This window comes from Schistocerca piceifrons, chromosome 2, assembly GCF_021461385.2.
Source record: "Schistocerca piceifrons isolate TAMUIC-IGC-003096 chromosome 2, iqSchPice1.1, whole genome shotgun sequence".
In the NCBI taxonomy this organism is placed as follows: domain Eukaryota; kingdom Metazoa; phylum Arthropoda; class Insecta; order Orthoptera; family Acrididae; genus Schistocerca; species Schistocerca piceifrons.
The window spans coordinates 386324665-386351910 of NC_060139.1; the positions used below are offsets into that span (position 1 = coordinate 386324665).

At 42.8% G+C, this 27246-nt stretch overlaps 1 long non-coding RNA gene across 1 annotated transcript in view; it reads left to right on the forward strand.

The window, feature by feature from the left end:
* Positions 1-2319: 2319 nt before the first annotated feature.
* Positions 2320-27246, forward strand: part of LOC124777918 — a 761041-nt gene continuing 736114 nt past the window's right edge. Inside the window, exon 1 of the long non-coding RNA XR_007015802.1 lies at positions 2320-2386. This is a non-coding gene — a long non-coding RNA (uncharacterized LOC124777918). The remainder of the gene's footprint in view (positions 2387-27246) is intronic.

Genomic DNA, 27246 nt, shown 5'->3' on the forward strand with positions numbered 1-27246 from the left:
ATAAGGAATAGCGCAGTAGGAAGTACAGTTGAAGAGGAATGGACATCTCTAAAAAGGGCCATCACAGAAGTTGGGAAGGAAAACATAGGTACAAAGAAGGTAGCTGCGAAGAAACCATGGGTAACAGAAGAAATACTTCAGTTGATTGATGAAAGGAGGAAGTACAAACATGCTCCGGGAAAATGAGGAATTCAGAAATACAAGTCGCTGAGGAATGAAATAAATAGGAAGTGCAGGGAAGCTAAGACGAAATGGCTGCAGGAAAAATGTGAAGACATCGAAAAAGATACGATTGTCGGAAGGACAGACTCAGCATACAGGAAAGTCAAAACAACCTTTGGTGACATTAAAAGCAACGGTGGTAACATTAAGAGTGCAACGGGAATTCCACTGTTAAATGCAGAGGAGAGAGCAGATAGGTGGAAAGAATACATTGAAAGCCTCTATGAGGGTGAAGATTTGTCTGATGTGATAGAAGAAGAAACAGGAGTCGATTTAGAAGAGATAGGGGATCCAGTATTAGAATCGGAATTTAAAAGAGCTTTGGAGGACTTACGGTCAAATAAGGCAGAAGGGATATATAACATTCCATCAGAATTTCTAAAATCATTGGGGGAAGTGGCAACAAAACGACTATTCACGTTGGTGTGTAGAATATATGAGTCTGGCGATATACCATCTGATTTTCGGAAAAGCATCATCAACACAATTCCGAAGACGGCAAGAGCTGACAAGTGCGAGAATTATCGCACAATCAGCTTAGGATATCAATGATACGATTCGCTGTTGACATTGCTATCCTGAATGAAAGTGAAGAAGAATTGAATGATCTGCTGAACGGAATGAACAGTCTAATGAGTACACAGTATGGTTTGAGAGTAAATCGGAGAAAGACGAAGGTAATGAGAAGTAGTAGAAATGAGAACAGCGAGAAACTTAACTTCAGGATTGATGGTCACGAAATCAATGAAGCTAAGGAATTCTGCTACCTAGGCAGTAAAATAACCAATGACGGACGGGGCAAGGAGGACATCAAAAGCAGACTCGCTATGGCAAAAAAGGCATTTCTGGCCAAGAGAAGTCTACTAATATCAAATACCGGCCTTAATTTGAGGAAGAAATTTCTGAGGATGTACGTCTGGAGTACAGCATTGTATGGTAGTGAAACATGGACTGTGTAGAAACCGGAACAGAAGAGTGTCGAAGCATTTGAGATGTGGTGCTATAGACGAATGTTGAAAATTAGGTGGACTGATAAGGTAAGGAATGATGAGGTTCTACGCACAATCGGAGAGGAAAGGAATATGTGGAAAACGCTGATAAGGAGAAGGGACAGGATGATAGGACATCTGCTAAGACATGAGGGAATGACTTCCATGGTACTAAAGGGAGCTGTAGAGGGCAAAAACTGTAGAGGAAGACTGAGATTGGAATACGTCAAGCAAATAATTGAGGACTTAGGTTACAAGTGCTACTCTGAGATGAAGAGATTAGCACAGGAAAGGAATTCGTGGCGGGCCGCATCAAACCAGTCAGTAGACTGATGAAAATAAATAAATAAATAAATAAATAAAATTGGCTAAGCAGGCCAATCTCTGTACCTTAGCAAGCTCTTTGGCAGCAACCCGCTGTTCTACCTTCTTCCACCACATTACGGCCCAATAGGAAATCCTAGGTCTAACCACTGTGGTGTATATCCAGTTTTTGCCGCAAGCCCTCGTAGTACTCACTAAAGTGCTTTTTGCTTGGATCAGATACTCTTAATATGAGGGGTCCAATTTAGCTTCTCATCCAAGGTTACCCCTAGATATTTCACAGATACGAAGAACATACGTATGCCTAAAATATTCAGACTCGATTTTCTCGGAAACAGTTGAGAGTTCCGTTTCCTTATTTACATATGCTGAAGTCCTATTCGTGCACTACACTCACTATCAGTATGAATGAAAGCGGTGTCGAGAAGTTCGCACGGTCCCCTTGCAAATATCAGATTCGAGGTAGCATTGTGAAGAGGCTGCGGGTAGCTCGTGTATCATGAAACGCACATTGCTCTGCCGTCAAGTAGCGTGCGCTTACACGCACACACACAGAAGCGAGCCGGACTGTACACAAAGCGACGACAGCCGCTACGTTCGCGCCTGCGCATTCCGCGGCGCACCCGGACGGCTCGCGCGTGCGCAGTCGGGCGCCGGCGCAGGTGGCGACAGCTGGCCGTTGCGGCCGCGGCTGCAGTGCTGCGACCGGCCGCCCCACGACACGCGTTCGCCACCGGAGAAGAGGCGCCTCGCAGCGCCCTGCTGCACAGCCGGCGGACGCCCTGCCTACGCCGACGCCGGTGGCCGCGCGACGCGACGCGGGCCGCCCCCGGACGCCTGCCCCACAGCCGGTGAGTCACGCGAGCAGCAGCGCCTCGCCCCCGCTCCCAGCCCCGCCGCTGCCACTGCCGCCTCCGCCGCAGTCAATACTCGCTCGGCAGCGGGGCTGGCCACCGGCGCTGGCGCAGCATCCGTCCCCACAGCTGTTGTCACGGGAAATGCTCACTCGACAGACATCTTCCCCTCGGTGGGACTCGCGTGCTACCAGCGTCATTACCCTCGCCGTGGCAGTTTAGCAGACGCACGTGCGCTGACGCTAGACTTTGTTTACTAAGCGGTTGATTTCCACCTGTTATGCCACTGCCCACTCTAAATCCCACTGACGAGTCAACAACCCGTCGGTAAAGATTCATTCGTTCAGTAATTCAGTGGACACTAGACGGAGAAGCGGTTTGCGGTTGGTTGACACTTCCTTAAGCATTGTACAGAAAAATACACTCAGCATGTTCATTTTCAGTAGACAGAACTGGAAAAACTGAATGATAAACACAGTGCCGTTGCTAGGTGTTCTACCGCTCTACGCGAGAATTGAAGAATGACTTCCCCTCTTTTTTACTATGATCAGTCTTCCTCCTCCACCATCACCACCACCACCAACAGCACAACAACGCAAATCTCTTGTTTCACTTTTAAGCATTAAACCAGGTTGAACAGGCATCTTCATTTTATAGGGACAACTCTGATTTCCTTTAAAACTGGCTGGGGGCAACAAATGTCCACGATTTCTTATTTTTTTGTCCTCAATTTTTGAAAATTAAAACAAATGAAAGTGGAAGAAGGTGCTGAACATTTTCAATTAGAACTTAACTAAATATACCAGTGCAACCAAATCTCGCAACAATTTTTATTTCATTTTATTGCAAGAATGTTTGTTTCCCTTTCGTACTCAGTAGCAGCTGCTTTCGTTATGAGATAGAAATGGACAATGTGTTTACTTTCGTCAAAGTAAGTAAAGACTTATTATGTATCTGTTGCGTACCCTTTTGAAAACAATTTAGTGTTTTAAGTTTTTCCTGTTTTAAATTTTTTTTCTCCTCACTTTCTGAAGTTTTTCACTGTGTGATTTGCAATTAATTTTTACCTCCCTTTGCCGCCCCTAAAATTTGCCGCCCTGAGCAGTCGTCTTGTCTTGCCCGATGGTGAAAACGGTCCTGGATAAACTCCAGGTAATAAAATCGAAATATTTCCTTCTGGTACACTCCTTCCTCGCAATAGTACGGTACGTTTATCTATACTCTATTATTAATTTATACGCTCTGATACATGTTTTCATCTGTTATTAATTCTTTGGTTTATAAATTTTCTAGTCTACAATCTGTGACCTATGTGCAGAGTCACTGCATGACCAAACAGTATGGGCTTGCAAGGTCTCGCGGCACCTAATAAACAAAAATAAAATAGAAAACAAAACCACCTTAAGTTACGCACTACGCATTTCGAGCCGTGGGTGTTCATCCTCAGATGCTTGACTGGTCAACCTCATTTTTCGCATTTAGGTTACTGCTGATCCTGTTAAAAGTACATAGGTATTGGCCTATTATAGGTGCCACTTTCAGACTACAATTTCATAACATTGAGACGAAACCGAAAGACCATTTTCTGCAATGATTAGAGTCAAACGTGAGACCAAAATATTGGTGTCTTAACTAAACTGGTGGGATCATAAAAATATAAAGCATAAAAAGCACAGTAAAAGTAGACATATTTGAATACATGTACACAGTTCTCGTACGACAGAACATTTGTAAACAGAATTCAAACAAGTCAAAGATTATCCAGACGTCAAGATGTTAAGTTTCTACATATGCAGAGGTGTTTTTCCAACATGATACGGAAATATAAAATTTTTATTTACAAGTAGATACCATTTGCAAACAAGTATTTGTGACGATATCAGATGCGACGTCATAAGATTGAAACTGTTAAATACTTTTAAGAAAATCTTTAACTGTTAAACTCTTTTCTTTTCATTTAACATGTTCTCAGAAAACTTTTCTTTCTATAATAATATTTCTTAATTCTTCTAGCAGACCAAGTTGTCAGCCATTATTTTCCGTGTTGAGTACAGTTCTAAAACTAATTTGATATTGAAAAATAGGCTTTTGCGCAGCAGATACTGATGTAAGCGATTTCTAATTGTGAAACCCTTGCGCACTTTATCACACTTCCTTGCCCCACTAAAAAGGTGTACACTAGTTAACCATTTATGGCGTACTATAATACCTACACCCTTAATACTTAAAGTAAGATGCAATTGCAAAAATTTGTGTGCGCTTACATCCTGGACATTTCAAAATAAGTAATAAACACTACCAAACCTTAAAACAGATAGATTCTCATATAACACTAATTACTTTAATGCAACAGCTCTTCTGTGTGTATAGATCGAGTTATTGAAAGGAGACAGCTGTCGTATGTTTTCATTCTTTCTGCTGTTAACATCTGTAATACTGACTATATTTAACAGTAATAAAAAATGTTTATCTATTTGCATTACGATATATTTCTAAATCTATGAATCCTTCGTCAGCTGCAGTGCTTTTAACTCAATACCTTCCTATACACTTGAGCGAAGCAAACTCTGGTAGATATGCATATTTTTGTTTATTTTTGTTTTTTGCTAGACAAACGCGGTAAATATGTTTATTTTTGTTATTTGCTGTAGACTGACACTGAACGTGGTACGTAATGAAAAATCTCCCCTTCTGTACAGAAGTAAATTCATCACATCACAGCTACTCACAGAGCACGTAACTACTAACCTCAAACATGAACAGACTTTTTTTGTTCCGTTGGATAAAAAGTATAAGTCAAAGTTTATGTTCCTCTTCCGATTTGCTGAAACAGATGTCTACAACATGTAAATGAATTTCATATATAATTTATAATTATTTTTATGTGGAATTATAATCGAATTGTCTTGCATTTTAAGACAGTACCGTACTAAAGTAAAATAGGCAAACGTCATGAACTTGTAGACTGTAATGTCTCCAAAGTTAACAACTATTTAACCTCTGATGTTCCAAATCCATTCTGTTCAGATCTCCATAATTTTAGTCTAGTTTACGTTCTCTTCAACATTTACTCAATAAACGATTTGACCTTCTATTTGTGTCCTAACTATTGTTGGTATATTGAATCTAATGTTGCCTTTCCGTTCAAAATACATTTTTTAAACTTTCATAACAAGCTTGTTTACAGTAAATGGGTAATACATTTCTTAAAAATGTCATTTATAATTACTCATTAATTGCTTCTCTATTGGATTACCAATAACACTTTCTGTCCAGAATTGCGATTATTGAAACTAATAAGTGAATATTCGCGGAAAATCGAGAAACACCAATCATAGAATTAGAAACTTATTGGTAACTTAAAGTAGAGATCATAACAATATTTCTGTTCGTAGAAGTTTGTATAAAATCAGCTACGTTCTTGAAGTTGGAATTTTCCTTTATCTGAACCGTGATTTGTTCACAAACTGAAACAGCTTATCACAAAATTACGACATTTTGCCTTAGCCCAAATGACTCTTGCCACTACTATAATCGTACCCGGTCATCGATTGAATGTATTAGTATGTATCTTTTCTGTGGTTTTCAGAAAAATTACTGAATTTATGAAGGGGTTTCACTCAAGAAATGAAGCTGTTGTATCATACTTTTCACGAATAGGCATAATTAATGGGCACATTTTCTAAGCACTTCTCCTCACACTTCTCAGATTGAGAAAGAAATTTTGTTGCATGGATCACTTCATAGCACTCAGGAATTAAGTTTTATTCAGATATTTTTCTAATTTATAATTATTGTTTCCCAACATTTTGCTAATAAATTCATAGATGACTTCTCGGTTGTATCTTAATTTTTGTAGCGTTTCGACTGGATCACAGTTTCTCATAAGTCTCCCTGTTGTAACATAGATTAGCTCGTTATTACAGAAAACCTAATCTCTCTATGCCAGATGCGTAGGCGAAATATGAATGGGTTCTACGGTGAGGCCAACGCCACGCCTCATTAATACACTCCTGGAAATGGAAAAAAGAACACATTGACACCGGTGTGTCAGACCCACCATACTTGCTCCGGACACTGCGAGAGGGCTGTACAAGCAATGATCACACGCACGGCACAGCGGACACACCAGGAACCGCGGTGTTGGCCGTCGAATGGCGCTAGCTGCGCAGCATTTGTGCACCGCCGCCGTCAGTGTCAGCCAGTTTGCCGTGGCATACGGAGCTCCATCGCAGTCTTTAACACTGGTAGCATGCCGCGACAGCGTGGACGTGAACCGTATGTGCAGTTGACGGACTTTGAGCGAGGGCGTATAGTGGGCATGCGGGAGGCCGGGTGGACGTACCGCCGAATTGCTCAACACGTGGGGCGTGAGGTCTCCACAGTACATCGATGTTGTCGCCAGTGGTCGGCGGAAGGTGCACGTGCCCGTCGACCTGGGACCGGACCGCAGCGACGCACGGATGCACGCCAAGACCGTAGGATCCCACGCAGTGCCGTAGGGGACCGCACCGCCACTTCCCAGCAAATTAGGGACACTGTTGCTCCTGGGGTATCGGCGAGGACCATTCGCAACCGTCTGCATGAAGCTGGGCTACGGTCCCGCACACCGTTAGGCCGTCTTCCGCTCACGCCCCAACATCGTGCAGCCCGCCTCCAGTGGTGTCGCGACAGGTGTGAATGGAGGGACGAATGGAGACGTGTCGTCTTCAGCGATGAGAGTCGCTTCTGCCTTGGTGCCAATGATGGTCGTATGCGTGTTTGGCGCCGTGCAGGTGAGCGCCACAATCAGGACTGCATACGACCGAGGCACACAGGGCCAACACCCGGCATCATGGTGTGGGGAGCGATCTCCTACACTGGCCGTACACCACTGGTGATCGTCGAGGGGACACTGAATAGTGCACGGTACATCCAAACCGTCATCGAACCCATCGTTCTACCATTCCTAGACCGGCAAGGGAACTTGCTGTTCCAACAGGACAATGCACGTCCGCATGTATCCCGTGCCACCCAACGTGCTCTAGAAGGTGTAAGTCAACTACCCTGGCCAGCAAGATCTCCGGATCTGTCCCCCATTGAGCATGTTTGGGACTGGATGAAGCGTCGTCTCACGCGGTCTGCACGTCCAGCACGAACGCTGGTCCAACTGAGGCGCCAGGTGGAAATGGCATGGCAAGCCGTTCCACAGGACTACATCCAGCATCTCTACGATCGTCTCCATGGGAGAATAGCAGCCTGCATTGCTGCGAAAGGTGGATATACACTGTACTAGTGCCAACATTGTGCATGCTCTGTTGCCTGTGTCTATGTGCCTGTGGTTCTGTCAGTGTGATCATGTGATGTATCTGACCCCAGGAATGTGTCAATAAAGTTTCCCCTTCCTGGGACAATGAATTCACGGTGTTCTTATTTCAATTTCCAGGAGTGTATATGTCAAACTTGTTAAGTGACTAGACTCTCTGCATATAATTCTTACATTAGGTTCCTATTAATTATCAAACTGCAAGCACTATAAATCCCATTTTGGACAAGAAGTCTGAAGCAGTCGTTTGTCTTTCTTTCCCATCTACAGCGTCGGATACATCCGTAGTTAAACCTGTGTTCAAGTGCATGGCTGCTGACAGCTGCTTCTGAGTTCGCAGTCTCCCTAACATTTTCGATTCGTTTTTCTAAAACATGAAACTTACCGGACTCCGAATACGATTCTTCATTTATTTTTGTCGAGGATATGAGTATGGGTTCGTTTCGCGCGAATAGACTTTCTCAGCAGTCTTGTCAGGTAAAGTTGTTTGTCACATTAAGGTGCTACAGTTTGGTTTTAAGGGGAAGGACTTACCGTAATCCGATATTGCAGTGCCTGTGTTATTCTGATTACGATGCAAAGGTCCTTTGGACATGCACGCATGTCCGAAGCAACAAGCACTGCGGTGACTACAGGCGCTATGAAATACATTAAATGTATTCGCAATTGCGAATAATGACAACCATCAGCTGTGGAATGGAATGACGATAACGAAAATTTGTGCCGGACCTGGACTCGAACCCGGATTTCGTGCTTATCACGAGCGGTCGTCTTCAGCATTTGGCTATCCGTACACGACTCACGGCCAGACCCAAACCCCCATATGTTGTCAATTATGCGTCTACGACCAGTACTCGTACATGGGATTCCAATTCCGTTTTACAGAGAGTACTCTACTGCATTGGTTCCTTACTTGGCGAATCTCTTGCCCGACGTAAAGTCCCGAGCGACTGGAAAAAAAGCGCAGGTGACACCTGCGTATAAGAAGGGTAGAACGACGGATCCTCGAAATTACAGACCAATATCCTTAACATCGGTTTGTTGCAGGATTCTCGAACATATTCTCAGTTAGAATGTAATGAATTTCCTTGAGACAGAGAAGTTGCTGTCCATGCATCAGCACGGCTTTAGAAAGCATCGCTCCTGCGAAACGCAACTCGCCCTTTTTTCACATGATATCTTGCGAACCATGGATGAAGGGTATCAGACAGATGCCATATTCCTTGACTTCCGGAAAGCGTTTGACTCGGTGCCCCACTGCAGACTCTTAACTAAGGTACGAGCATATGGGATTGGTTCCCAAGTATGTGAGTGGCTCGAAGACTTCTTAAGTAATAGAACCCAGTACGTTGTCCTCGACGGTGACTGTTCATCGGAGGTGAGGGTATCATCTGGAGTGCCCCAGGGAAGTGTGGTTGGTCCTCTGTTGTTTTCTGTCTACATAAATGATCTTTTGTGTAGGGTGGATAGCAATGTGCGGCCGTTTGCTGATGATGCTGTGGTGTACGGGAAGGTGTCGTCGTTGAGTGACTGTAGGAGGATACAAGATTACTTGCACAGGATTTGTGATTGGTGTAAAGAATGGCAGCTAACTCTAAATATAGATAAATGTAACTTAATGCAGATGAATAGGAAAAAGAATCCTGTAATGTTTGAATACTCTATTAGTAGTGTAGCGCTTGACACAGTCACGTCAATTAAATATTTGGGCGTAACATTGCAGAGTGATATGAAGTGGGACAAGCATGTAATGGCAGTTGTGGGGAAGGCGGATAGTCGTCTCTGGTTCATTGGTAGAATTTTGGGAAGATGTGGTTCATCTGTAAAGGAGACCGCTTATAAAACACTAATACGACCTATTCTTGAGTACTGCTCGAGCGTTTGGGATCCCTATCAGGTCGGATTGAGGGAGGACATACAAGCAGTTCAGAGGCGGCCTGCTAGATTTATTACTGGTAGGTTTGATCATCACGCGAGTGTTACGGAAATGCTTCAGAAACTCGGGTGCGAGTCTCTAGAGGAAAGGAGGCGTTCTTTTCGTGAATCGCTACTGAGGAAATGTAGAGAACCAGCATTTGAGGCTGACTGCAGTACAATTTTACTGCCGCCAACTTACATTTCGCGGAAAGACTACAAAGATAAGAGAGATTAGGGCTCGTACAGAGGCATATAGGCAGTCATTTTTCCCTCATTCTGTTTGGGAGTGGAACAGGGAGTGAAGATGCTAGTTGTGGTACGAGGTACCCCCTGCCACGCACCGTATGGTGGATTTCGGGGTATGTATGTAGATGTAGATGTAGCTGTACATCTATTAGGTATATTCCCGTACGGGTCAAACGTTATACTTGAAAGTCGATTGCCCGATATTGGCAGAGAAATACGATATTGCAGTGCCTGCGTCTGATTAGGATGCAAAGCTCCTTTGGACATGTATGTATGCATGATGTGAGTCGTGCGTGCCGCGCGGGATTCGCCGAGCGGTCTAGGGCGCTGCAGTCGTGGACTGTGCGGCTGGTCCCGGCGAGAGATCTAGTCCTCCCTCGGGCATGGGTGTGTGTGTTTGTTATCAGGATAATTTAGGTTAAAGTTGTGTGTAAGCTTAGGGACTGATGATCTTAGAAGTTAAGTCCCACAAGATTTCACACACATTTGAACATTTTGTGAGTTGTGCATGAATAGCCATATGGTAAGGCGACCCCTCGCGATAAACGGGAAGCCAAGGTTGAGCTCCGCTTCCGTACAAATTTTCACTGTTGTCATTCAATTCTACAGCTGATGGTCGTCATTATTCGCAATTGTGAATAGATTTAATGTATTACCGTTATCCGGTTGCCAGAGCTTTAAATCGACTTTAGTACGCACTGCCCATGCAGTATATACACTACTGGACATTAAAATTGCTACACCAAGAAGAAATGCAGATGATAAACGGGTATTCATTGGACAAATATATTATACTTGAACTGACATGTGATTACATTTTCACGTAATTTGGGTGCATAGATCCTGAGAAATCAACACCCAGAACAACCGCCTCTGGCCGTAATAACGGCCTTGATACGCCTGGGCATTGAGTCAAACAGAGCTTGGATGGCGTGTACAGGTACAGCTGGCCCATGCAGCTTCAACACGATACCACAGTTCATCAAGAGTAGTGACTGGCGTATTGTGATGAGCCAGTTGCTCGGCCATCATTGACCAGACGTTTTCAATTGGTGAGAGATCTGGAGAATGTGCTGCCCAGGGTAACAGTCGAACATTTTCTATATCCAGAAAGGCCCGTACAGGACCTGCAACATGCGGTCGAGCATTACCCTGCTAAAATGTAGGGTTTCGCAGGGATCGAATGGAGGGTAGAGCCACGGGTCGTAACACATCTGAAATGAAACGTCCACTGTTCAAAGTGCCGTCAATGCGAACAAGAGGTGACAGAGACGTGTAACCAATGGCACCCCATACCATCACGCCGGGTGATACGCCAGTATAGCGATGACGAATACACGCTTCCAATGTGCGTTCACCGCGACGTCGCCAAACGCGGATGCGACCATAATGATGCTGTAATCAGAACCTGGATTCATCCGAAAAAATGAGGTTTTGCCATTCGTGCACCCAGGTTCGTCGTTGAGTGCACCATCGCAGGCGCTCCCGTCAGTGATGCAGCGTCAAGGGTAACCGCAGCCATTGTCTCCGAGTTGATAGTCAATGCTGCTGCAAACGTCGTCGAACTGTTCGTGCAGATGGTTGTTACCTTGCAAACGCCTCATCTGTTGACTCAGGGATCGAGACGTGGCTGCACGATCCGTTACAGCCATGCGGATAAGATGCCTGTCATCACGACTGCTAGTGATACGAGGCCGTTGGGATCCAGCACGGCGTCCCGTATTACCCTCCTGAACCCACCGATTCCATATTCTGCCAACAGTCATTGGATCTCGACCAACGCGAGCAGCAATGTCGCGATACAATAAACTGCAATCGCGATAGGCTACAATCCGACCTTTATCAAAGTCGGAAACGTGATGGTACGCATATCTCCTCCTCACACAAGGCATCACAACAACGTTTCACCAGGCAACGCCGGTCAACTGCTGTTTGTGTATGAGAAATCGGTTGGAAACTTTCCTCATGTCAGCACGTTGTAGGTGTCGCCACCGGCGCCAACCTTGTGTGAATGCTCTGAAAAGCTAATCAGTTGCATATCACAGCATCTTCTTCCTGTCGGTTAAATTTCGCGTCTGTAGCACATCTTCGTGGTGTAGCAATTTTAATGGCCAGTAGTGTACATACTGCGTCAGAAATTTACAGCCAAAACTAGTTTCTAATTTATCTCTTCACTTTAAATGTGTATAGTGTCTAAATTTTAGTTACAAAATGCACAGTAATGGTCTGAAGACTACATACATTACAATTTTTTTAGTCGAACACAGAAACCATAACAAGTCGTTATTATTTTCTGCCGTTTATGGCACCTTCTCAAAAATGTGATCACTTTTTATTGTGTGTGTGTGTGTGTGTGTGTGTGTGTGTGTGTGTGTGTGTGTGTGTGTGTGTGTGCGCGCGCGCGATCGCGCGCGAGTGTGCGTTCGTGCACACGTGCATGTGTTTTTGAGATTTCAAAGATTGTTGTACTTACATGAAAAATATTAGTAATAGTAATATCTTGTTGGGAGGACACCCTATCTTAAACCGCCTTTTAATTTCTGTTAACGCCATTTCTGGACAGAAAGTAATTCGCGTTTTATGTTCAGCTTTCGTCATTAGTGTCGAAGGTGTTGTCTTTTTTCTCCTTCTGCGATGGTGCGATGGGCCTCTGCCTTCTATAAATGGTGCTACTGCAGTTTATTTGCTGGAAATAACTGGATATTTTGTTTTTATGAGCGCTGTTTGTGGGGATATAGCACATTGTCTACTGGCTACCTAGTTAGTGGTGGTATTTCCTTTTTAGTACAATCTACGGCGCTGTACTGGATGTGCTTGACAAGATTTTTGGTCGCGACCAAATAATTTCTCGTGCTCCGACATGATTAACTGCTGGTACACGTTATAGCTACTATATCCTCATTTCGCTTGTTACCAGTTTTGCAATCTGTTTTACGCGTTAGTTCCTTTCCAGTATCTGAATTTCCTTGGCGTCTGTGTCTGCTACTTTTTTTAAGAGATCACACCGAAGTACGAAGTTATAGCCATTATCGTAAATCTTGGAAACACGCGGGTAATAGCACATAACAGGTCCAGTTAGGGTCTTTCGCAAAACACACACACACACACACACACACACACACACACATACACACACACACACAGAAGAGAGAGAGAGAGAGAGAGAGAGAGAGAGAGAGAGAGAGAGAGAGAGAAGAGGGGGGGGGGGGGGGGCTGGGGAGGATTTAACATGAAGGACACGAGGAGAAAGGCTTTAATAGTAATTTACGCGTTGTTTCTGGAGGGAAGATGTTCTTCAGAAAACGCAGAGAAAAGTCAGCCGTTGACGTATAAATGAGATGACAATGTGTGCACTTCACGAAACACAACTTTCTTTGCAGTGTTCGGAGAAACCTTTGGCAAACTGTGTTAAAACGCGTTATTCTTTGCAGATCCACGAATTTAGCCACGGTTTCAACAGCGGGAATCACGTTACAATTTGGCATGTAGTACCTCTTCACGAGATCGTATATTATGGATGTGCAGGCAGTCATTAATATTCACAGTGGATCAGTAAAGCCTTTCATTTCTGAAAATTTTAAATTGTAATGATACCTTAGCTTACGTAGTCAGTCATTAGTCGTTTAATCTCCTAATTACAATTTAAAATTTTCAGTCTGTAAAACTGAAGTGATTACATACTTGAGTAATGAACCCGCTCCTATAAAAGATGTAAGACGATGGACGATGAGATAGCATTGGATTAATTGTCATGTTCCCAGTATCTTGATATTTCCTGCGCCTTGGGTGTGGGAAAGTGTAGGAGTGAAATAAAATTACTTGACAAGTAATTCAAAACTTTATTTGTACAATTTTAGTCCTTCGTCATTTCCTAGTATCTTTATACACAGACAGACATCCTCCAGCGCCTAATATATTGCTCATGACGTCCCTCGAAGTGCATCCAGACGAAGTACAATAAATTTCTTTCAAAATTCCTGTGGACCTCAACTAAATAATAAATTCGTAACTTTATTTTTTTGTATCGGATCTTTTGCGGTCCAATACATTTATTTTACGCATTTTTTTATTTTTAGATTTTGCATTCGGTTCATTGGATGTTTAAATGAATTGTGTTGATTCTTCACTTGAAGAAAATTTAATATTATGCAGGCAGGGTTCGCTTCTGGTGGTAGAGCACTCGCCCGCGAAAGGAAAAGGTCCCGAGTTCGAATCTCGGTCCGGCATGCAATCTGCCAGGAAGTTTCATATCAGCACACACTCCGCTGCAGAGTGAAAATCTCATTCTGGAAACATCCCCCAGGTTGTGGCTAAGCCATGTATCCGCAATATCCTTTCTTTCAGGAGTGCTAGTTCTGCAAGGTTCGCAGGAGAGCTTCTGTAAAGTTTGGAAGGTAGGAGACGAAGTACTGGCAGAAGTAAAGCTGTGAGGACGGGGCGTGAGTCGTGCTTGGGTAGCTCAGATGGTAGAGCACTTGCCTGCGAAATGCGAAGGTCCCGAGTTCGAGTCTCGGTCCGGCACACAGTTTTAATCTGCCAGGAAGTTTCAATAATACTACGGTCATGCTGACCTCACCCCTTGTGACGTCCAGCTTTCTATGCACGACTGGGAAACCGACCACAAATTTCAACCTAGTAATTACTATGTTATGGTACTTAATCTAATTCGTTCTTAACTTTTTCAGAGCGGTATTCCTTAAGATCCGTATGTATTCATGTTTTTTCTATTGTCACATTTTCCTGATGACGAGACCATACCATGTTGCAATATTAAACTTTTTTTTTTTTTTTTCATCTTAACCAGGGGTACTGACTGATAGCGCTCTCTGAAGGGATATTTTTTTTTAGATGTAACAAACAGTCACTGTCGAATACCACGAATACCAGTCACTCTGACTTCAAAATTTAAGATATCTGCGGGAGGTCTTCTAGTATCGCCACTGTTTTCCCCATTTCCACTTCCATTCATGAATGGTGCACTTGAAGAATTACTTCCTTCGTTTTAGCTCGGCATTTCTCATTTCTCCCCGCAAGGCCGGCTGCATGAATCCATTCATATGACGATGACTCGGAGAAAAAGAATAATAAATAAATAGAAGAAGCAAGCCAGAGTGTTGATTCTAAGAAAGAATTTTTTTTCGTAATTTCGAACGTCTTGAACCATTTCATACTGTCGAACACTTTTAATGCTTTTTCTACATCGAAAAATCCAATTAGCGTACTTTGATTTTTGTTCAGCCTTGCTTTCATTATCACGAGCAATGTCAGAGCTACATCTACATCCATTACTCCGCAATCCACCTGACGGTGTGCGGCGGAGGGTACCTTGAGTATCTCTATCGGTTCTGCCTTCTATTCCAGTCTCGTACTGTTCGTGGAAAGAAAGATTGTCGGTATGCCTCTGTGTGGGCTCTAATCTCTCTTATTTTATCCCCATGGTCTCTTCGCGAGATATACGTAGGAGGGAGGAATATACTTCTTGACTCCTCGGTGAAGGTATGTTCTCGAAACTTTAACAAAAGCCCGTACCGAGCTACTGAGCGTCTCTCCTGCAGAGTCTTCCACTGGAGTTTATCTATCATCTCCGTAACGCTTTCGCGATTACTAAATGATCCTGTAACGAAGCCCGCTGCTTTCCGTTGGATCTTCTCTATCTCTTCTATCAACCCTATCTGGCACGGATCCCACACTGGTGAGCAATATTCAAGCAGTGGACGAACACGTGTACTGTAACCTACTTCCTTTGTTTTCGGATTGCATTTCATTAGGATTCTTCCAATGAATCTCAGTCTGGCATCTGCTTCACCGACGATCAACTTTATATGATCGATCATTCCATTTTAAGTCACTCCTAATGCCTAATTTATGGAATTAACTGCTTCCAGTTGCTGACCTGCTATATTGTAGCTAAATGATAAAGGATCTTTGGCACCTTTACCATTCCTAAAGCCAAACTGACCGTCATCTAACAGATTCTTAATTTTCTTTTCCATCTTTCTGTATATTATCCTTGTCAGTGGCTTGGATGCGTGAGCTGTTAAGTTGATAGCGCGATACTTCTGCATATGCTATCTTCGAAGTTGTCCTTGGCTGCCCTGCGCTTCGTTCTCAAGGGAGTTATATTGCTGTATTCCTTTCTTTCTCTGAACCCATTTGTACTTGTATCTGTGTTTGTACAGCCTTCCGGATGTCTAACGGTACGCTGTTAGCCTCGTAGATTCTATAGACCAACTAGAATAGCAGTTTGGTTGCCACTTTCACGAATAATTTTAGAAATCTGTAGAACCTTATATCTGCACTACTGTATCACAGGCTCCGATAAGTCATAGAGAAACTCACCGTGCTGAATAACTCCAGCCTTAGATGGAGATCATGGACACAATCATTAAAGTAAATCATAGAACGATGTGAGGTATGTCAGTGTTATTCTCATTCATGTTCTTCTCATTACTATTGTCTTTTTCCTGTATACTCTTAATCCATATTCTGTACTCATTAGACTGCTCATTCCGTTCAACAGATCCCGTAATTCTACTTCACTTTCACTGAGGATAGCAATGTCATTAACAAATCTTATTATTGCTATCCTTACACCCTGAATTCCAATGCGATTCTTCAACCGTTCTTTTATTTTCGTCATTGTTTCTTCGATGTATAGATTGAACAGTTGGGGCGAAAGACTGCATCCCTTTGTTATACCATTTTTAATCCGAGCAATTAGTTTTTGGTCTTCTAATCAGATAATTTCTTCTGGGTTCTCGTACATTTCTATTGTGTATTATCTGTCTTTCCCTAGAGCTCACTCCTATTTTTCTCAGAATTTCGAACATGTTCCACAATTTTATATTGCTTGACTCTCGTTCTAGGTCGACAAATCCTATCAGGATGTCCTGATTTTTCTTCAGTCTTGCTTCTATTATCAACCGCGATGTCAAATCTGCCTTCTCGTGCCTTTACGTTCCCCAAAGTCGAAATGATCGTCGTCTAACACGCCCTCAATTTTCTTTTCCATTCTTCTGTATGTTATTCTAGTCAGCAGCTTGGATGCATGCGCTGTTAAGCTGATTGTGCGATAGTGTCATACTCACAAGGTGCGTCTGTAAAGTTCGGTGAACGGTCTCGGAAAATAGAGGAAACAAGCGGTGATAACAAAACACCTTCACTGAGCTTCAAAGTAATCTCCATTAGCCACAACACACTTCTAAAACCGGAGGTAAAGCTTTAGGAAACTGAAAGCAGACGCCTCTTGCGGAATCGCTGGATGCACCGCGGTCACAACCTGTTGGATGTCCGTCTCATCACAGGAAACGATCCAGGGTTCTACTAGTACGATAAGGAGACAAAGAAACAGTCAGTGGCATAATCTTCATTGTCCTCCCCGCCTACCTCGAGTAGAAATTCATGACGGAGCAAGCCCTCGCAGCGGAAAAAGGCGATTAACATCGTCTTAATGCTGGATTTTGTCAGCCGACATTTTTTTGGGAGGCGGAGAAGATGAACACCACACCATTGACTGTCGCATGGTCCCCGGATCATATTGGTATAACGTCGTCTCATAGCCTCTAACCAGGTGAATATCCAACAACGTGTGACTACGGTGTTTCTAGCGATTCCACAAGAGGCGTCTGCTTGCAGTTTCCAACAACTTTACAACCGATATCAGAAGTGTGTTGTAGCTAATGGTGATTATTTTAAAGAACAATAAAAGTGCTTTGTTTGCATCGCTTATTTTCTTTATTTTCTGAGACTATTAACCGAACTTTACAGACGCACCTTGTATCTGCCCTTGCTATCTTGGAATTTTGTGGCTGACATTTTTCCGAAAGTTTCGTATCTTCTACACACCAAATTGAACAGTCGCTTGGTTTAATACTTTTACCAATGATTTTACAAATTCCGATGGAGTGTTATGTTTCTTCTGGGTTATGCGATTTCAGTTCTCCCAGAGTTCTTTTAAATTCTGTCTGTAATACTCGATCCCCTATCTTGACCTTTTCGATTTGTATTTCTGCTTCTGTCACCTCATTAGACAAATGCTTCTCCTCACAAAGGTCTCCAGCGTACTCTTTCCACCTACCCGCTCTCTCTTCTGCATTTAACAATGGTATTCCGATTGCACACTTAACATTACCACCCTTGCTTTAAATTTCACCCAACGAATTTTCACTTTTCCGTATGCTGAGTCTGTTCTTCGACGATGAATTCTTTTTCGATTTCATCAGAGTTCTCGTACAGCGTTGCCTGCAGCCATTTTGCCTTGGCTGCCCTGCACTGCCGATTTATTTCATTCTTAAGGGATTTGTATTGTTGTATTTCTGTCTTTCCCTGAACAGATTTGTACTTTGTTCCATGGTTGATCAATTGAAGAATTTCTTCTCTTATTCGTTTGTTCGCAGTTGCCTTCCTTGTACTTATATTTGTCTGCCCAAAATTTGTGACTGCCCTTTTTATAGATGTGCACTACTCTTCAGCTGAACTGCCTGCACACCACGGACGATTTTGTACTGTTTTTGAAGGTAGCACCACCAGCGTCGATATGGAAGGCAGTTTAACCCGCAGTGTGCAGAGGGTGCAGTCCAGGTCTCAGATAATTCTGTGATGTTTTGTGGGTGTTTTTCGTATCATGACTGGCGCCCACTCATTCAGGTTACAGCGATCATGAATCATGATATTTACTTCAGTATTCACGGTGACCAAGTTTTGTCCTTTCTTCTACATCTTCGTGATTAGCATGCGGTAGAAATGCTAAGATTGCAATATCCAAGTTGAAAGAGCTACAGGCATACGTTTCTAGTTTGAGAGACACAGACATCCAATGCACATCAGATGGCGCGCTAAATCATCTGATGTCTCATTGAAAATTTCTGTGTCTATTTGAAACAACGGATGAAACGTAACAATCAACATCTCCGCAATTTGGTAGCTATACGGGATCTGGGTATCACTAAGTAACATCGGGTGGATATGTCATAACCGAAAAACCTTGTGGACACTCTTTCTTGCCGTATGAGGCCATTATCATGGCTAGACCAGTTTCTACACAACTTCAGCGTGACGTTGACTGGTGTGCTTATAATGTAGAAAACGTGTAGTGTGCAAAAAGCGAAACGAATGTACGGGAAAAAGTTTAGTGACAGGTTTCCTTTTAAATGGAAGCAATTTAGTGTCGTGGAAGTAAACTTAAGAGAAACTGGTCACTCAAGTGACAGAATTCATGACTAACCGCCGGTCGACTTTACCGTGAAATACTCATAACGAACAACAGAATGTGGAGTCTATTGATGGAAGTAGCATTTACAATGTTATACGGTGGGAGCTCAGTAAGAAATGCAACACTTTTTTTTTCTGTAACCACAGAGTGGGTTTGAGAAATTTTGGGCAACCTGCAAAGTGTGAGTCTGGGGCCCCCACTCCGTCTCTGGAATTTAATTTTGTCTACACCTTGCAAGGGATTAGATACGACTGTTATGAATCTCTCTCTCTCTCTCTCTCTCTCTCTCTCTCTCTCTGTGTGTGTGTGTGTGTGTGTGTGTGTGTGTGTGTGTGTGTGTGTGTGTGTGCGCTGAGTATTGCTTGAGACTATGTAAAAAGGGCCGCACGCAACTTCACATGGTAAGCTCACGTAGCGCGCAAACCTCGAGTTGTAAGAATACCGGATAGAGTAGATGTCACAATAACTCTGTTCACTTAAAAAAAAAAAAAAGTGTAAACGGACGGCACTGCTGCTGCGACTAGGTCGCCAATTGGCTTTGCAAGTGTTGTTTAACTCTGTTAACGCAAGTCTTGCGTTATTAAGCTCAGACTTACTACTCCCTTTTAATATAATTAGAAATTATTGTAGTGATTTCAATTTTTATGTCCTTTCTTAAGTAAATTGGAAACCAACCTTCTAGGTTTAGCGACACGAATAATATGATCAGTTAATACAGTATCGAAGCTGGCCATTAATTCTATTTGTCCTAAAAAGTTTCCATGACTTGGATTTCCCATTTCATGGTCGCCTTTTAAAGGAAGATTTCTTTAGGCAAGGAAACGTACCATGGAAAATAACCTAAACAAAACCGATCTTCTCTTTTTTATTCCTGAACATTTTAATCCTGAGATGCCTGATCAATTAATTTTGAGGTTTTAATTCTATGCGAAGATCTCCCCACTTACACATTTTTGTAATATCTTGGTAATATGACTGTGGGGCAGCGATGAATGGATAGAACTTTTGACAAGCTTTGTCAGTCTCTTAAACCATTTCTTGTGATAGCGTGCCGGTCGGTGTGGCCGTGCGGTTCTAGGTACTACAGTCTGGAACCGCGCGACCGCTACGGTCGCAGGTTCGAATCCTGCCTCGGGCATGGATGTGTGTGATATCCTTAGGTTAGTTAGGTTTAAGTAGTTCTAAGTTCTAGGGGACTGATGACCACAATTGCTAAATCCCATAGTGCTCAGAGCCATTTGAACCATTTTTTTCTTTTTTTTTGTGGTAGCGTCAGAAGTCGAATTGTTCGAGAATATACAAGCCACGTTCGCTTAACTTCATCATTTAAACGATGCCGGAAGCAATGATAAACAGTAAAACACCTTCTTTTCCCGCTATCCACGGGAAATGTGATTTTTTTCGACTAATGTCTTGTGGACCTTCCTTAATTGCTCTAAAATTGTCATTTATAGTATCCGGTCAGGTTCCCGGATCGCTAAGATAAATGACAATTCGAGAGCTGTTATCTTTTTTAGATGATTTTCTTTAGTCTTGGAGATCTCGGCCTACTGCCGTTTCTTCCGCAGTAACATTATCATCAGCTATTTCGGATAATGGGACAGTTTCATCAGTCACTAGTGCTTGCTTGCGCGAAATGTACGATTCTTCAGTGCTGTCAACTGATGAAGCTTTAGTAATACTACATTCTCTCACATTATACTATACATTCACAGAAACACTGTCGATTGGGTTTAAAAATTTTTTTAATGGACGCCTTTGCGCAACTGCTCATTTGGGATGTCACACCTACGTTCCCTCTTTTTTGGAATCATACAAGCACAGGGTGTACATAAAGTCCAGGAACACTTTCAATTATTTATTGCACAAGAACGAATCATTCTACAGATGTCATACATGCTGCATTTCGAAGAGAGATTCTGAATTTTTTCACAGACATTCGATATGTGAATCATGAGTGACCCGCAGACGTCAATATGGTAATCAAATTCATGCCATACCCGTCCCAGCATTGCATCTCTCCCGGAGCTCTCCTATATCAGGTGGTAGAGGCGGTACATACACCAGATCTTTAATGTGTCCCCACAGAAAAAAGTCACACGAAGTGAGATCTGGTGACCGGGGAAGCCATTTCATGAAACAGCTGTCCCCTTCTGTAGCACGGCCGATCCATCGATGCGGCGGCTCCGTGTTCAGGTACCCACGAACTTAACAGTGAAAATGGGGTGGAGCGCCATCCTGCTCAAAGATGACGGAAAGCAGATTGCATTTGAGGCATCAGCCATTACTGCAACATGTCCAAGTAGGAATATCCAGTGACAGTGCTCTCGGCGAAGAGGAATGGCCCGTACAGTTGTCGACGTGACAAGGTACAAAAAAAAAAAAAAAAAAAAAAACAGTTACCTTTTGGGAATCACGCTCAAATTCAATGCATTCGTGTGGATGCGCTGTACCCCAGATTTGACAGTTATGCCTGTTAACTTTCCCATTAGTGTGAAAAGTGGCTTCGTTGCTACGAATTAAGCGATCAACAATGCCCAACCCATCCTCATTCAATTGCTGCAACTGCGAACAAAACTCAAAACGCTTGTCTTTGTCGTCGTTATTGAGCTTCTGCACTAGTTCCAATTTGAACGGTTTCATAGACAGCTTCTGTCGCAGGACTTTCCACACTGTCATTGGAGCCATTTCGAGTTCACGGGATGCACGACGCTCCGATTTCTTTGGACTCCTTATGAATGTCTCTCGTAAGCGCTCCACATTCACTTCACTCGCACTGGGACGTCAGCTTCTCTTTGCCGAGCACAAGCAACACGTCGTAGCGAATTTGTTGTGCCAGTAGTAAATGGCCTTCCTTGTTCGTGGCTTTTTACCTTACTTGCTTCTAAACATCCGTTGAACAGCTGTAGCACACTTGTTTTTGTCGAACTCAAACACACAGAAAGCTCGCTCCGCACCTGAACTCCCCATGTTTGCTACTAGCGCTGACTATCGGCAAATTACCAAACTACGCTGTGGTGGTTAACATGACAAAAATCTTTCAGGGTTTGTCCTCAAAATGACATATGTATGATATCTGTACAATGTTTGGTTCTTGTGGAATAAATAATTGAAAGTGTTCCCGGGCTTTATGTACACCCTGTACTTACGATCCATCCCACACTCTACCATGAAGCAAATCACAGGCTCGGATGGCATCAGACACATACCACATATTGCATTCTTACTCCATACCTGATCGAGTTGCTGAACCGTTAGGGCCCTTTACTAGAACGAGCTCGCCCGTGGAATAGTAGTGAAAATCCCAAATTAGTTGCTGGTCTATACGGCGCACTTTTTCTAGAAGACAAGGCATGCCGCGCCGGTCAGTGGTATCAAATGTTTCTCGTTATTTCCGCACAGGCTGGCGACCAACCGGGACAGAGATTAAAATTCCTGTATTGCTTCGTTCACTGGTAGAACTATTCATCAGACCAGCCCGGTTTAATAAAACAAATAGAATCAAGGATAAAGGTGCTCTCGATAGCCGGACTAGCGTGACTGGAGCCTGTTAACATTCTAAATTTATTTCTTTTAACGGGAAACCAGACTTTATTAAGGAAGAACATATCAACAGGGTTCTTAGCCGGCCCCAACGGCCCTCCCCCCTCCCCCCCCCCCCCGCTCTTACCCCCTCCCGAGCTCACGGCCTCCGCGATTGCGGTGATTGCGGTAGCTTGAAGAGAAGTTCGTTAGCATTTTTGTGGTGATGAACACTCTGAAGCAATTTCTTCTGTTTACTGGCAATAGTGAAATACACTTCAGAGCTAATCGTTGCACAATGATTGAGGACATGAAACAAGGGAACACTTTCACAGTCCCAGAGGACCGTCACCATAACTTTACCAGCGGATACAGTTGGTTTCGCGCCATTCTATAGATTGCCGATTTGTTTCCAGTCCGAAGTGACGAACCCAAGTTTCATCACCTGTGACGCTGTTCGACAAAAAAATGTCACGATCAGCCTCGTAGCGCTCAAGCAATTCCGCACAGACGGTCCTTTGTTGCTCTTTGTGTTCTGTCTGACGACGAGGAATCCCGCGGGCACACGCCTCTGAGTATACTAGATGGCGGAAGTGTATGTCAGCTCAGATTTGCTCGACCGTGTTGCGATGATGATGACAGACGTTTCGCCCAACGACTCACCGTGCATTTGTTCACTACCAGGTCTCCGTAGACTTTCTGCAAGCATCTACGAATATCTGCGATGCCTTGGGTTTTCAGTAAAAGAAACTCAATGACAGCTCTCCTCTCGAAACGCACCTCCGCTGCAGACACCATTTTGAAGACTGCGTATATTGCTGCCTTTAGGAACCTCATGAAACTTCAGTTGCTAAAGCGGGAATATTCCGCTACGTCCCACAAGAAGCGCACTTTTTCAACCGATATTGACGGAGAAAAAAATGTCTTGCATTACTTACTGAACGTGCCTCGTAATAAGAAACGTGTGTAAACAGTATGGCCGAATCACTCTGAATGCAGAGTGTTGTTCTGCCAGTGGCTCATTTTTTTTGCTGGCATTTTCGACCATTCGATCCTTATTTTATAGCACTTACTTTACGATCCTCCGCCATCTGTGTAATTTTGACTAAATATTTGGGAAACGCTTTGTAGAGTTGATGAAAAGCTCTCGGGATTTCAGACGGATGACAGTCGTTTTAAAGTGCTTCGACTTTTCGAAGAGTGTTATACTTATCTTCGAAACTTCGCGATATTTTAACACTGCCGCCTGGCGGAAAATCCGAGAGCTTTCCTTCATCATTATACGCCGGAAAAGTCTGTATTCATACAGCCTGTATAAATTCGTGCGATTATCCCATCAGATTAATTTGCCATTCCTCTGTTGAGTGGGTTTAGTTAATTTTCTGATGATTCTGGGCACTCTGTAGCCATCACATTTGTACACGGTGGCTCCCCTGCTGCAACGGCGATAAATTAAATGTAGCAAGCGATAAATAATGGAGGAAAGACTGTTAACGCCACATCGGTAACTAAGTGATAAGCGATGTTACAGTAAGAAAGGTCTGGGTACCTTAATCTCAAACAAGTTATTACCGCGTCGTGTGCAGGGAAACGTAGTCTATTTTAAACCAATATGACCTCATAATCAATCATCGGCTTAGAACTGCCAGTAAAATCCACGAGGAAAAACCAACTTTCGGCGCTCAAAGATAGAAATTTATCGTAGGTTTACTTCGTTGTGTAACACTATTTATTTGGACATTTACAGAATACTGTGTGGGTCAGGTGAAGACTAACTGCGTATTCTGCATTTCGACGTACAATTCAGTACAATTTTAAACTAAGAATATCTATACGCAACGACGATGCCAATATTTCGCCGTGAACTGTCTCAGGATGTTACAACAATGCTTTAGACAAATACAGCACTGCGAAGTTTAGGACTTAAATGGTGGGAACTGCAAATTTTATTTCACAGAACGTTTCTTTTCTGCCAAGTGATCATGAACCTATATTTGTTAGTCGAGAATAATGCAAATACTCCATTACGCAGGGTTGCTATAACCGTTGTGGCCCTAGCTGTCTTAAATTCAATTAAGTTCGGTAAGAGGAAAAGACGGGCTTGGTTTGTTGTGAATAAGTAATCTGCGTATGAGCTGGTTTTCACTCACGTGTGGCGAACGGCTAGTCAGCAACATCACTGGAACTCTATCGGTTCTTCTACAATTATAAAGAGTTTCCAGGGACTATATGAAAATACATTTCGTTTTCATTTGTAGGACAAAAGGTCAGTAAATTAAAAAATAATTAAGTCAATATTGCTCTTGGATTTTCTCATTTTGAAAAAAAAAATCGCGTGTGCCCTGCAACAGTCAACAAAAAAGCTATTTGTCAGGCTAGACAGGAAATAAGCAATTCGTGCCATAACAAATTATAATCCCCATTGCAGCCGATGCTCAGCGTTCATAATAATTAACGAAATGTTGGATCAATTGGTATGGGTCCCCCAGTATGTAATTTCACTCGTATTGAATTTCTTAGTTTTTATCACCAAAGCTCTTTCTGTTATTGAAGCCTGACACTAATTTTCATCGCGATGTTGTGTGAGATAGTATGTTTCACGACACAATAGTTACGAGAGCCGTATTCATTTCGAAGCGAAACGCATCCAATTACGCGACTCGGCTGATTAGGAAGGGTAACTTGATTTCAAAAATTAAAAAGCCAACAGACTTTGTGCCAACAGTTCTGACTTTTTACGTTATTACTAATATCTCTCGACAACTTCGGATTCTCCCCCCAACAGATTTGAGTAATTTTGGTATTTTGTTCTGCGTCATTCGACAGTTGTCTCGTTGGATCTGTTCAAATGGCTCTGAGCATTGTGGGACTTAACATCTGTGGTCATCAGTCCCCTAGAACTTAGAACTACTTAAACCTAACTAACCTAAGGACAGCACACACATCCATGCCCGAGGCAGGATTCGAACCTGCGACCGTAGCAGTCGGGCGGTTCCGGACTGCGCGCCTAGAACCGCTAGACCACCGCGGCCGGCGTTGGATCTGTTACGTAGTCGTTTAACAACTGTTTTATTTCCGATTTTAGTCCTTCTACAAGCCTTTCTACCTCAAGATTCTGTTTTCTCTTCTATTTATATAAGAACCAGTATTCGTGTCGAAAACTCTCTGCTCGAATTGTAGGACACTGAGAGGTGGCAGAGTTAAGTCATAAAAATTACGAAATGCAAGGGTTTAAACTCATAGAAAACTGAAGAACACTATAGTTTGTTGTTTATGAGATAATTTAACGTTCTTACAGATGAATATTATTAAAGAAGACGCAATATTTTTATAGAATAACTGCTACATTCTCAGTAACTGTGATCTTTGATATAAGAATGTATATACGCCCACATTTTTCCAGTGAGTCAGTTCCACTCCTGAAGCAAAGTTCTCGGCTGGAATTTGTTCCAATGCTCATTGTTCTTTAACCATAAATTTCTTTTGATACAGTAATAAATGGACGTTAGCAAAATCTGGTGAACTGGAGATTTTAGACTCCGCAGTTTACCCACTGCCAGAGTGTTTTTCCTTACCAAGAAGAAAGACACTTTTTTAGGATACAAAGGAATTACAGACATTGGCTGTGAGTGGACATTGATTGAAATCAGTGGGGAAAGTAGTGCCCCATGTCCTCTATCCTCATTAATCGCGACATTTCGTCGATTCCCGTAAGAGCTCGACTCTGATGTACATCTGCTCTGAAGAGATCATTAGCCGTCTCGCCTTAATTATACGTATGTGGTGGTGGTGTTCTTTCGGACATGTCTGACGCATTCTTTAACTTTTTCCATCAATGCGTCGATGCTCTTTAACAACTCACAGACCTGCGAATTATGACGATCTGTAGACAGATGACGTAATAGTAACAACAATAATAATATGAACCAAATTAACAGGACGTAATAACAAATTATTATTATTATTATTGTCATAAGCATTAAAGCAACCCGTGAGCATAAGACTTTCAATTTTTACAGGCGCCAATACCCTCCTATAAAAATATTTTCGCTCGATCATTCAAAATATATAGCGTGATTCCGTAATGATGTTGCAAACTTTCAGGAACGATGGAGAAGGCTAAATGTATCATTTTGAGGACCCTGGTACGGAAACGACCGAGTCGATAGTTATAAACGAATATCATTCCGATACCCATGACGGTAGAATATATGTACCGGTACTGTTGTTGCAAGGGTAGCAGGGTAAGCAAAGAAAAATGTTCAATAAACTTGAGCTCTAAAATGCATATCTTAAGATTCATGAGCTCTTGTTCATCTCCGTATTAGTGAAGCACTATCTGTTCTCATACAACCTCTTTCGCTCCCATACTTTTGGAAGAGGATTCGAACGTGCGACCGTAGCGGTCGCGTGGTTCCAGACTGTAGCGCCTTGAACCGCTTGGCCACTCTGGCCGGCAGGCTGTTACAGGAAATAGTAATGTACTCGTAGTTCATGATGGGAGACAAAAGGGAACACAGAAGTAAACATGTTTAAAGTGTAGAGTGTATTCTGCACACAAAAGGAAGAGGGAAAACAATGAAATTTCAGACAACTGAAAACTGCATATCGGATCGTATTGGAGTGATATATCTCAAAGATGGTTCAAATGGCTTT